The sequence below is a fragment of the Amphiprion ocellaris genome, chromosome 15 (genome assembly GCF_022539595.1).
Source record: "Amphiprion ocellaris isolate individual 3 ecotype Okinawa chromosome 15, ASM2253959v1, whole genome shotgun sequence".
NCBI lineage: Eukaryota > Metazoa > Chordata > Actinopteri > Pomacentridae > Amphiprion > Amphiprion ocellaris.
In genome coordinates, this window is record NC_072780.1 from 3,307,169 (window position 1) to 3,321,220 (window position 14,052).

At 38.6% G+C, this 14,052-nt stretch overlaps 1 protein-coding gene across 1 annotated transcript in view; it reads right to left on the bottom strand.

The window, feature by feature from the left end:
• The window catches only part of LOC111564866 (dolichyl-diphosphooligosaccharide--protein glycosyltransferase subunit STT3B), a 122,149-nt gene that overhangs the window by 77,308 nt on the left and 30,789 nt on the right, over positions 1-14,052 (bottom strand). The window lies entirely within an intron of this gene.

Consider the following 14,052-nt stretch of genomic DNA (forward strand, 5'->3'; position numbering starts at 1 on the left):
AGCGTTTGTGCTGATGCCAACAACTCTCAGGTCAGCCTTTGGTTACAAAAAAAAGAAAAAAGACGAGATGAAGTGCTTTCACAAACGCTGTGTTATTTTTTAGAACAAATCAGTCCTATTGTACAGATAATTCCAACTGCAACTGTCGGCATGTGGTTAGGTGGCAAAGACATAAAATACGGCTGGTTTAGAAGAGAGAAATAACGTCGAAAGGGAACAAAAAACCCCTAAGAATAAATATACGGAATATCAGTGCAAACAAGACTGGATCCGCACTGTAGCTGTGGAAAGCCGAAGGGGTTGGAACACTGTCAAGCAGCAGAACGAAAGAGCTGACACTGTTGAGAAGACTGTTGCCAAAGAGAATGAAGCAAGTGTTCAGTAAATTTTCAGAGGCACCTTCTTCGCCAAATAACTAATTAATGTGAGCTGCTTTATCGTGCATTAAGGAGTTCATGCGTCATGCAAGACAATTCATGTAGAGAGAATTTAGAGCAAGGAAGCTTATTGAAGGAAATGTACCTGTTCTGGCTTATATATACTACAGAGGCCACGTTAACCTCATCTGAGTGACTAATAAGCTCTGTTACACACTAGAGAAACTCTTTGATTCATATTGCATCATGTACAACAATATTGTCAGCCAAACAACACAAGCTAAGGTTGCAGAGGGGAGACCAAGATGCTGCTAAACAACACAAAGCCATATTTGTGGTTCTATTTTAAGGAGATAAATTTCTGTCTTTATGTTCCCACTGTTTTCCTCAAAATCAAATATGTTGGAGTTGGCTTTTCCAGCAAAAATAGCAGGCTGAGAGGTGAACAAAAGAAGAGATAATGAGAAAATAGAGAATTTTAAACATTTTGTCATGTTACTATACCTAAAATTAGGAAGAAAAAAACTCATTGTGTAACATGATTTATGTCTGCAACACATTTTAATTAATTTAATAAATCCTTCCACTATCAAATGAGAGTAACACAACCTGCTTGGTAGAAGTAATTATGAGTTACAAATATGGCCAAACTAACAAGCTTGAATATTTTGATCCATACTGAAATCACAAATATTTATCACAGTCAAATGTTTTTATTAGGGCTGGGACTTTAACACATTAATTTTGATGAATTGATTACAGAAAAAAAACACAGGAAAAAAAATAACGCAAATTAATCGCACCTTTCTCAGTTCCCTAACTTCTGGCACACTGATGAAAATTCCAGCCCAGTAGGTGGCGGTAATGAACCTAAAGTCTGTTTACCAGCCATGAAGAAGATGAGCAGGAGTGACATCAGCGCACAAGAAAGTTTGGTGAACAGTGAAGGAAGACAAGACCCCACTGAGCTTGCTGGGCAGAAAGTTTTCTGCGAAAATCTTCCCAATGGCAGCTTGGATAAAAGCGTGGTTGCTGTTAGCACCAGAGCTAGCTTTAGCTGAGACAGTCCTGCTACTGGCAAACGGTGTAGCCATCCCATAATAGACCACTTTAGAGGACATTATAAGTGCTTGAGTTTACAAAAAGTCTTAAAATGTTTAATGTAATTGCACTTTGAGTTTGCAGTAATCTGTGAATGTAGCAGACAGATGAAAAATGCAGATAAATAGAAATGAAACAAATATTATTGGGGTTTAAATAATAAATAAATAAATTTTGCCACCCTTGTATATATTGTAAATAAAGCTGCTGTAACAATGTAAATTTCCCCTGGAGTGGGGAGAAATAAAGAACTTTATCTTATCTTTATCTTATCTTTAAAGTATTACACTGCCCAGGAGGCGGAGCCTCGGCGGAGTAAAAACTTAAACCACATAAATGTCTGTCTTTTAATAACTTAATTATAAACTTTTAGTTTATGAAAAAAAAAATATTTTTGTTTATAAATAAAAAATTATATTCCTACAAACAAGAACCATCAAAATTACACCATTTATCAGACCACAAACTATGAAAACAGAAGAATCTGTGGATTTTCAACTTTTTGAAGGTCCTTCAACTACTTATGCTTTTGTTATGTGCCATACAATGGAAAAACCAAACTAAGTCCAGGCTTTAAATAATCAGAATCATTTTTTTCTACATGTCCCTTTTTAAAATTGTATTAATTTTATAAATTTTAACTTACAAACACATATGTCTATTCACTGATTCAACTGTCAACCAAAATTTATTTGAACTGAAAAATTTTTTGTCAAATATTGCTATTTGACAAAAATATGATTATCGCGATTAATTAATTACAAAGCCTTATCGCGGCCCACCACTACTTTTTATTAAACTTTCACATTTATATGTAGGAAACATTTCTATTACTGTACAAAATAGTGCATCAAAAAAAGACTGATTCATAGTGCACCTAGAAGCAAAATATATATTTCTATCACTCTTACCCAGCATTAACTGCTTTCACTTTCCTACATTGGACTGTACTGTATAGTACCACTGGATAAGAACGGGGATTCAGTGAGGTGGGGTTAGCAAAGTTATTCTCCTTTGCCTTCAGGCATTCATCGTCTGGCAGTTTGAGGTGATTTCTTCAGGCAGTTGAACATGTTAGTTGTGTAGCTTTGCAGTGCAGAAACAGGTCTCATGCCCTCTCAAATGGTTTTGATCTTGCTTAACATCACTTGCCCTGAATTCAAAATGCTTCCAAACAACGACCGACGACCCGTTTCACCTTCTGTTCCAAACATTTGATTTTCGTTTTGCCTGTCTGCTCTCCGTTTAATATCGCTCCGGGATTTTTTTTTTGCACAGGCTGCTGCTTGCAGGGGTGCATGTGCAACAGTGTGACATTTTCCCTAAAAGTGAAGTCAAGACATCTCGTTCACTCGGCTGTTAGTTTAGCGAGAGCTGGACTTGATAGGCAGAGGAGTTTTCTATGAGTAGCAAACCTATTTTTACAATGATGATTGAATATCGCGGTCAATCATGTTAATTTGGCCAAAATTGTGATTAAGGTTAATACTTGATTAAATTTCCTGACGTAGTTTGTTAACTGGTCTGAAAAGAACGGTCGACACACAAGTAAAACAAGTACAGCCTCAGAAAAGCACAGATAGCAGAGGTTTGTCAAGTGCCACAAACCGAATCAATAGTATTTTCTTACTTCTATCTGCTCCACAGCTTGAGATTCAGCAGGCACTTATTTTGGTTATGGTGTGTGTGTGTGTGTGTGCGTGTGTGTGTGTGTGTGTGTGTGTGTGTGTGTGTGTGTGTGTGTGTGTGTGCGTGCGTGCGTGCGTGTGTGTGTGTGCAGGCGGAACAGAGGGAGAGACAGCACCGGTGTTGTAACAGCCACAGAGTGTGAGCTGCTGCTTACGCTCACGATCAGGACGGTGTGTTTAAAATTGCTGGCACGAGGCGAAACTCATTAATCATCGCAAGGTGCCTGGTTTTCTGCCTCCTCCGCATCGCACCTGAAGCTGTAACCCTCCTCCCTCACACGGGGCCTCCCATCTTGGCTCTTGTTTCCGGTCAGCCCATGGTGACAATGCATTAGTCATTTCGAGCCGAATACAACTTTTCTATCTCCATTTTTATGGCAGTTTTAAGACCTCATCTTAGTATATGGCACAATTTCAGCCATGACAATGCTCCAGAAGTGTTTTCTCAAGCAGATATAGGGCAGTCAAGGTCAAAACATTTGATAGGTTGTATTGGTAATTATATATACATATAGTTATAGTATTGTAGAGCAAGTTTTTTAGAGTTTGTACTAACCTTAATGTTAATCTGGTTACCAACCTGTCTGTTTTGTCTTCTTGTTTTTTTGTTGTATGTAAGTTGCTGAACACTGAAATTTCCCTCGACATTAATAAAGTAACCAAGTATTTATCCATCTATCCATCAATCCATCCATAGTTTATCCATCTATCTACAGTCTATCCATCAATATCAATCGTCTGTCAATCCATCAATCTATCTATCCATCCATCCATCTATCCATCTATCTATCTAATCAACAAATTCCCAGGAAATCTTTCGGATATTTTGATTTTCTAGTGACCACAAACAAATTTTCACATTTACTGATTTTTCAATATTCTCTGTGATAACAGCCAGTCAGTGCATTTATTAATCAATGATAGTGACAGAATTAAAAATAAGATGTGCAATAAGAAAAACAAGCCCCCACCTCGAAAAAACTAACAGCAACTGAGCTTCTTAAAGGGATGCTGAAAAGCTATTAAGAAGCTGACATGAGTGTTTCTCCTTGGGGCTCCTGAGGCAATCACATTACTCAACAGCCTGAGGCCTGAGGGTCTAAAATCTAGGCACAGAGCAGACTAGGACAAACAAACCATCCAGCTGCCACACAGGACTCATACAGAAAAGAATGCACGGCTACTGAGCTACAATCTCAGGGCCTTTTTTTTTCTCTGCTAGGAAAAATCCACCTTGCATTCTTCGGCTGTTATAGATTATACTCAGTCTGTCAAAATGTTCATCCAGCAAATCTTATTTTATTGCACAGACCTGACAGTGGCCAAGAAAATACGGAAAAAAATAACCGATTTGTTGTCAAGTCAATATTTTTGTTCTTTCAATGTGCGGGTACTTCCTTACATACTGAGGCGTGCAAAAAACCCACAATGTTACAAAGTGCTGAGCTACAGGGGCAGCCAGGTGTGTGAATTCAACCGCAGAGGGACTGTGAATGTAGGTGGACCCGGCCAGCCACCTCGGCCTCATTGTTCTGCAGCTGTCAAATCAGCCAGGCAGAAACAAAAGCAAATTCAAAGAAAGGATTCTAAAAGACAACTTTGCCGGCTGCCAAGGCATATCCACAAAACCCATTTTCCAATGATCTCATGGACAGCTGAACGGAGTGCTTTATCTCTGCCCTTGTCACTTTGATGGCGCGGATAATGTAGCTCTGCCAGGCGCATTAGCAATTTAATGCATAGCTGCCAATATGGTCTCAGGCCACAGAGCACATGATGACTAGCGGTGGCACTGCAGCACCTCTGAAAGCCAGCGAAGTGAGCTTCAAGCTGAGCAAATCACCCCTAATGCCATTAAAAAAAAACACTTCTGGATTGATGTCCACGAGGATGACAGGGGGCGAAAATGGTTCCTATATCAACTCCTCAGATAATATTTGATCGCAAAAATGAAAATTAGGAGTGGCATATTGTGCACTTTCGATCACTTGGGACCCCCCACAGGAATCATAATTCATTTTCATCAAGGTCCGTTTCACTGATTACCCGTTTCCTGTTGAGACCGAGCCATCATCATCAGCATGACTAAGTGGGCTCCATTGCTGTTTACAAGCCAGTAATGCCTCATTCAGTATCGACTACATAATCAGATGCATCATTGCCTTTTCCCCACTGGTCCACGTTATGGTGAATGTCTAAATAGACTTTTGGTTCCAGGGTGTAATCACCATCTTGACTAATTAGCCACCTTTGTGCAAAGTCTGAATGAATAACCTGTAAATGAGAGAGTGCTGAGGGACCTTAAGGCAAATGAGCACATGCAACATAAGCTTCATACGATGACACACCCATCATAAGGGTGGGCTTAAACGTCAAAATGTCATGTTATTGTTGCCCTTTAAGGCAGCAGTCTCTGATATATATACATGACATTTCATTATAGCATCTGCCATGAAAGGAGATCTTGGTAGATTAAAGGAGAGACGCTGGTGTCCTGGACCATAACATGCAATGCTAACTAAACAGCATATTAATTAATATGACAGTATGTGTACTAAGACACAATGGAGAGAAAACAAAGGGCATGCAAACAATAACACAACATTAAAACCACCGGCATGTGAATAACATCAACCAGCTTGTTACAAGACAATGTTCTTTTTGGAGAACTGGGGTCAAGGCATTCATGTGGATGTTACTTTGACTTGTACCACCTACCTAAAAATAGTTTTAGACTGAGCATGCCTACATGTGTTGGCTTACCAGTATACAATATAAAATGAGAGCTGACAAAAGTGAGGAATAATTAAAAGCCCAGATTAAACTAAACTGTCTGACAAACCAATACCAATTCCTCAGTGCCAATGCCACAAAATGTGGTCACTGTTAACTCTTTTATGCGCAGTGTGGGTCAGGAGATTTTCAATTGGATTTGGTCACTTTTGACCCATGTTGTGCATCAAATGGTTAAGGTTTTAGGAGCAGTCCAACAGAAAACTAGTAAGCTAGCAGATTTATGATCTATCTAACTGACAGTTCAGCTGAGATGGTCTTAATACACGACACTTATATACGATTCCAACTCTAAATTTGGTACTCTGGTTAGATTTTTAAAAAAACAGGACTACAATTATCTGCATCTTTCAAAAATTTCTGTGTAATACCTTCCCAACAGGAAGTCACTCTGCACACTTCCTCTAACTGCCACAAAGCCGCAGATCGCAAACAAAGATAAACAAATGCTGTTTGCCCAACTTTGGCAGACTACCGGCTAATCAGAAAATGAGCTAAATGGTGGACTGTGTGTGAAGCTAAAGCAGGGTAAGGACTGTTCTATGAGAGCACCCTGTTGAAGAAATTTCACTCTTAGTCCTTCGAAGTTTGCTGTAGTGGGTGTTTATTGGTATTCCGGCTTATGGTGGGCTTACAACACAGAGCATGAGCCTGTGAAGGTAAAGCGACCCAGAACATTAGGAAAGTACCAAATTTATAGGGATGATCAGAAGGTAGGGAGGGCGGCCCTATGTAAATACAAGGGTGAATAGTGATTGATTTGCGTATGGTTGCTAATCAGTAACAGAAGGTAATACAACAAAGAACAAAAGGTGGATGAATCAAGAGGTCTGGCAGACAACAAAAGGTAAGAAGGGAGGTGTGACAGACAGTAACAAATAACAAAAGATAAAAGAATTTGGATAACCTTGGGAAATGGAATGAAGAGTGACGTGACACTAGAAAGTATCTGTAGCAAAAGGTGAGCTATTTTCTTCATCAACACACGTCACTAAAGAGACCAGGCCTTTAATTACACATAACTTTAAGCCTTGATATATTTTAAATAGGAAAGTTGTATAAACCTTTACACCCCACACAGTCATCATGAAAGGTGGAATCAGCTACAGAGACCATCACCTTTTGTGTATCAGTCTGTAAACATGTTTATTTCTACAGTAAAGTTAAGCATTTAACATGAACATCTACAGAGATCGACTCATTTTTGGAGCCAGCCTGAAGTGGCCATCTGAGGAATTGCAGTTCTTGGCACTTGCCCAGTGGCCTCATATTTCATCCCTGGAGATTACCACTTGCCAAAAACTAATACCTCAATATTGGTAGGAAGGGTCACACTAACAGGCTGGCTGGACAGCTGCCACAGCTTTAACAGCACTCAGTGTCCAGCCGGCTCGCCATCACCTGACAAGATGAGGTGCCCTGGCAGATGATCTAGAGGCAGCATCTCTGTATTCACAATGTGTCTTTCAGCGTTTATATGGACAGATTTTAGTTTAAAACCATCAGAATGGGGACATTTCTGTATCCTTGGAACATTGTGGCTGTTTGAGGGTTAATATTTCATTTAAAAGTTAAGGATAGATGTGGGTCCAGGTTAAAATAAGCACTGGGTGATAGGAAAGATAGGAAGGCACGTATTTCTGTGTGTGTTCCAATTTGTTCACTGACCCAGCAAGGTAATTGCAGTCTGTGGATGTGTGATGGCAATACTGCGAACATGCGACAAGTCAAGACTTGGTAAGTCAGAAATTAAATACAGCCTTTAATTAGGAGCCTTCCAGCGTTTGCAGCAGGTTCACTGAGGCACCGTCTCAGTTGATGTAGGGCTGTTTACATAAACTGGAGCAGCAAAAACACATGAACAGTATCATTACGAGATAAACGCCAAATAGGCAACTAATTATTCTGCCAGGTCAACCATTTCCAAAAACTCTCAAACGGGCAAAGAAGAAAAAAAAACAATTATCCTCCTTCTAATGCATGAACACTTGCTGACACTGCACAAAGTATTTTTCCAATTGAATCTCGAGTGCAGAGCTCATCGTTTGAGATGAAGAAGTCCAGGAAAACAAGGTCCAGGAAAAACCATTAAACTCTAATGCTACTGGAAACTCATTCGTTTAACCTTTATTTAAACTCACAGATGCATTGAGGCCTCATTTACAGTAAAGCCAAGCAAAAAGACAATTACATGACGCATTACTGTAAATCTGAATTTCACCCAAAAATGCTCATCATGCACAGTTGGCTGCAAAGGTTTCTAATTACATTTTATGAATTCCTGTCATTGCCTTCACTGCAACAAGTTTACCATAGTCCTTTCTTCATTCAAGTTAAGGATTGGGTTTGCAAACATGTAGAGTTCAAATTTAGCCAAAACAGAAAGAACATGATGGGCGTCTTATCTGAGGTCTGTTGGGGTTCAAGGTCAAAAGTCACATGGGAGCAAATTTTCTATTTAGTGTCTTAATAGAGGCAAAGACAACAGTGCATACGACACCTTTCCAATAGGACAATAATGAGAGCAACACTCAGCAAAAAACAGCAACAGTGTAGAAAATGATGAGAAGCTTGACAGAAAACACCACAAATCATCCACACTGAAGTCTCAAAAGCAAAATGAACCGCTAAAATATGGATTTGACAGACAATTAGCACTGCGCTGACACAAAAAAAGCCTCTCTAATCTAAAGTCTTCTGGATGGGCCAGCTGGCATTAGTAACATAACCAGATGGTTTGTTTTTTGTGTCTAGGTGGGATGTCAGATCATCATGTCAGCATGCAGAGAGCCAAACTACAGCCTGTTAAAACTAATGAATCAAAACTGAACAGCTGAAATTTGCATCTTTAAGAGACATTAGTTTTGGCATGCTTGGGGAAAATAATTTCAATACACATTACTGTGCTCCAGCTCTAACTGGAACTACCCATTAGCCACAGAACAGCTGTAAACCAGCATTGTTTATTTGCTCCGATACCTCCGCATTTTGACAGTCAGGATGAATATTTCCACATTCATCATTTTGGCTCTGAAAAAGGCAGTAAGCAGTAAAGTTGTTTGGTGCCGAAATGGAGCACAGTCTCATAAAGACTGTTCTTTGTCTAGGTGCTGCTCTTTGAGTACATTGACGAGGTGTCTCTTCCAGTAACAACAAATGTGTAAGGAGGCTTGTGGCTTGAGATTTGTTCAGTCTTTGGATATGCTGCTTTTAGTGTGAAACACTAAGTCTGAGCTATTTGAAGGCAGTTAGCCCAGGAGCTCTACATTTTCCTGACATGCCATTTATACACAGTCCCTGCTATTGACATCCTAATTATCTTTTCTCACACACATAGGCTCTTATTCACACCTGTGTGCAAATAGCTTGGCAATACCTATCACAGTGACACAGACTTATAATGCCTTGTGGGTCTAATGGAACAATCGATCTTAAATTAGGCTATTTTCTTAGCCAACTTTAGAAAACAAGCTTGCACAAGATATAGGGGAGAGGATGAGTGGTGCTGAATAGTAAACTATCCAAACAGGGTCAAGAATGCACAGTGATCATGCTGCATGCAGTAGTAGTGGTAGTTCTAAAACAAACCACGTCTCAAGAAAAAATGCAACATATTGTTCATCTGTCTGACTTATTGAGAAGTCCAGGTATGTGGGTCAATATATAATTGCGGAACTTTTGTAACATAGTTGACAGCTACCATAGTTGACATTTTTGCTGTTTTCAGGCATAAAATCAACATTTCTTTTATTCTAACCAAACACCACATGGCATTTTTAGACAAAGATTCTTCTAAATATTATATCTATAATTGAGTAAAATTTAAATTTGTTTATAAAGATATTGTAGTAAACCTGTTGACTCCTTTATATTAAATAACTCAGAAATCCTTGGAGTCTGGCCAGTCTTTTCTTCAGGAGGAAATGACATCATGTGGAGCAGGTCATGTGATCTCGAATTAACACACTTCCTTGAGAGGTGTTTTTGTAATGGGGAACTTAGTTGAAAGTGATTTCTTGGACACAGATATAATTTGTTAGTTTCCATAGAAAATTTGACATATTTCCAAAAAAGAATTATCTGTCATGATTATCTCAACTTAATAAAAAGGACACAATCAAAACTATTTCTAAAGAAGGTCATTTTATTATTGTTTTTCTAATTAGAAGGTGGTTGTTATTAAATTGGGAAGGTTATTTAGTTGACATTTTAGTGATATCCAGTCATTTTTTATTAATAAGTGATTGTTTCCATAATAAATAATTCTGGAATTTGTAAAGACATGATCATAATGAACATAAAAAAACATTAGTTTTCTTACTTTTAATAAAAATGTAAGCAAGATATATCCCATGGACTTCAAAAGTCCCTCAATTTTATACTGACCCATATACAACTGGACAGGAAGAGTGCAGCTGCTAAGATTATTGAAAATGTTATATATGAGATAAAATACATTTAATGCCTATATATTAAATTGAAGTTATTGACACCCTGGTAGCTCAACTGGTTGAGCAGATGACCCATGAACAGGGGCTATAGTCCCCAACACAGCGGCCATGGGTTCGAATCTCTGCTGCACTTCTCCCTACCTTCCTGTCTTCCTCTACTATCCTGTCTAATAAAGCTGAAAGGCAAAAAAAATTAAGTTATTATGAAAGGAAAGTTTGGGTACCTTTTGAATGCTCGTCAAGCAAAACCCTTCACCGATAACCTGTGTAAACCTGAAGTGATGAGGTCTGGAGGACTGGAATTAAGTCAAAGCTAGAAAATACAGGATCACAGAAACTATCAAGTGTAAATTAGATTTCCAACCCCAACCCTTCAGATGATGCTCCAAAGGCATTTCTTAAAAGAAACATGAACCGTTCAAGTACTGAGAACTAACCAGCAAGAGAGAGCATTAAAACTGCCTCGTGTCTAAAAATACACAAACACTGTATCACCACATCTGCAAACCATCCCATTAAAAGCCAATATAGATTAACACAAGACAAACACTATTGAATAACACTTAGAATTACACAGACAGGTAGTGAACGTATAAACAGATGTGTATAAACACACCCTAATGACAGGATAGAGATCATAAGAAGCACCAAAAGATGTATAAATACACATGGAAGTGATCATCTGACATGTTAAGCAGTCCGAGGTGCTGCAGGTTAGGCTGAAACTGTAAAATGTGGCTGCACTTTGGTTTTCTTGTGCAATCTGCTCACTAACTCCTCGCCATTTGGAGAACTTTGGTGATGCAAAAGAATTGCTCTGGCAGTTTGTGTGGAGATTAAATGGTCTGCTCTGTTCATGTTTTGCTAGTTTCCCTGTGATTGTAGGAGCTCCATTTATGCTTCCGTTTTTTCATATTATTTTATTTTTCGTGGGTGGACGGTGCATTCTTATGACCACCACATGGCATTTTTAGACAAATATTCTTCTAAATATTCTGTTGACTCCTTTATATTAAATAATTCAGAAAGCCTTGGAGTCTTGCCAGTCTTTTCTTCAGGAGGAAATGACATCATATGGAGCAGGTCATGTGATCTGGAATTAACACACTTCCTGGAGAGGTGTTTTTGTAATGTAGAACTTAGTTGAAAGTGATTTCTTGGACACAGATACAATTTGTTATTTTCCATATAAAATTTGATATATTGCCCAAAAAGAAATATCTGTCATGATTATCTCAACTTAATAAAAAGAACACAATCAAAACTGTTTCTGAATCAGCTCATTTTATTATTGTTTAGCTGATTAGAAGGTGGTTGTTATTAAATTGGGACGGTTATTTAGTTGACATTTTATTGATATCCAGTCATTTTTTTTTAATCAATGTGATTGTTTCCATAATAAATGATTATGGAATTTGTAAAGACATGATCATAATGAACATAAAATTTTTTTTTTACTTTAATAAAAATGTATGTAAGATATATCCCATGGACTTCAAAAGTCCCTCAATTATATATTGACCCATATTACGTTTTGTCTACACAGGAGGGAAACTTCACTCATGAAAAAGGTTTTATTTCTCTGTCTGCCAATCCAATAGAGCTGTTGGATGCAATAACTAAAAACTCCTTGGGGTCAACAGCTGCATTGTTAGGTACTAAATTCCATCCATCCTGCATTCTGCTGCTGACTGATATTTTTGCTGTTTGCATGACATTGATCATAAATGTGTCATTTGTACGCAATTCTTAAATCATGGTAGAGACAGCATGATGTGTTCCCTCAGGCTGGTGTACACAGCGAGCAGTAAATCACTGCCGTTGGTCATGTCTTCCTTAGAGTCCTACGCAGGCAGCAGAAATCTTCTTCACTTGGCCTCATTGGACTCAGCTGACCAGACACATTCCTCTTCATCATCTCATCACGGAGAGCAGTTAGATCACACTGAGCCGTTGCTTTGTTTAGATTGCTGATCTCTTTGTAGTTGTTTAGCTCAAAATGCAGGAAGCCATGGAGTGTGAAATGATTCTGTGTACCAAACGCTCTATCTGAGAATTGTTAAGAGACCTCCTGCCCTTTACAGGCAGCAGGAGCAGCAGGCCTTCACATAGTGCCAGAGGGTTAAAAGCTCACCAAACTCTTCGCTGTGTTTCTTTTTTCTTATTGGAACAGGGTATGGCTGTGGACATACAATCATGAGTTTAATGAATTGTGGCAGAATTAATGTGAATTATCCTACGCCATGCTGAGACTTAATTCAGTGCAATTTTTGTTATCAAATGATGCACCAAATAAATAGTAATTATTTTAGAAACTATGCAATTGAAGCAGTCTTATTATTCCAGTTATTGTTAATTAGTGCCTTTGCCACTGTTTTGGGAAATGGGCTCAGAACTGCTCGTTTTCATGAATATGCTATTGTTTTTGTTTTATTTATCACATAACAGGATAAAGAAAATGACAAATTGTTATTACAGGTGGTTTGTAAGTCTTAAGTGGAAAAGTTAGCAGCTGCATCATATTAAAAGCTTGAGAAGTTCGAGTGTGCAGTGGATTCCAGAAGAATTTTTGTGTTATCTTTATTTATAATCTGTCTATACCCCACAACAATTGACAAATTAAAATCTCTGATAATTGAAAGAAAAAAAAAGGTGACCGCAGACCTCGCCCTGGTGACATTTATGTGTTTGGAGAGAAATCTCAAAAAAAGAAGGAGGAAGAGAATATGGACGCATTCGTGGCTCGGAATGAGAGGCCAATTATGGGATGCCAATTTTGCAAAGGGAGCTTAAACTTGTTAGCATCTACTAGCATTTTACTTTAGCATTTACTATTATTGTCTGTCATTTTCCAACAAAACACACTGAATGTAAACATAAAACAAAACGAACGTGATGACTATCGAGATGTTTTAATCGTCTATTTGGGTTTAGCTCCAGTGTCTTGCTGATCAGTACGTCATTTCATCCTGCATTTCTATTGGTTAGTTAGTTAACGTAGGTCACAGCAGCAGTCACACTGTGAGACGATCACCCCACATTTCTCACACTGTCAGAATTTTAACACAGCTTGTCTTTGGGCCTAAGACCATGACAACGGCCGTCCTTGAACCTGTCTCACAGTGCGACATAGAACTACCGATTTAGAGCCAAGACAAAAGATATTACCACAATTTTGTCAGGATTGTTATCTTTGATCTGGGACGGCCAAAAATCGCAAAGTGTGTAGAGGCCTTAAGCGGAGTAAAGACAAACGCCACAGGATCTGAAAACGCATACAGTCACCAACAGACATTGCAATTTACATTTATTGGGTAGTATTTACATGTCTGGAAGGAAACTGTAAGTATGGGGTCGCACTGAGGGTTTCTGCCAGATAGGCGACCAAGGGTCTTTTCTGACAGGGTGCCAGTGAGAGATGATTGATGGCAGTATTAAAGTACGACCCTATAGTTTCTTTGGACAAGATGCTCACCGGCTGAGATTTTCTGACCAGGAGCATACCATAGCTGTAATACTCAGAATTGAAATGTTCACTTTTCTTCTAGGTTTCTTTGCTACATTCAGAAGCAACAATCTGTCACTTCAGTCAGTGCTGCTGTGGCTTATTTCATGTGTTCACTTGTTATCTTTATATTTTAA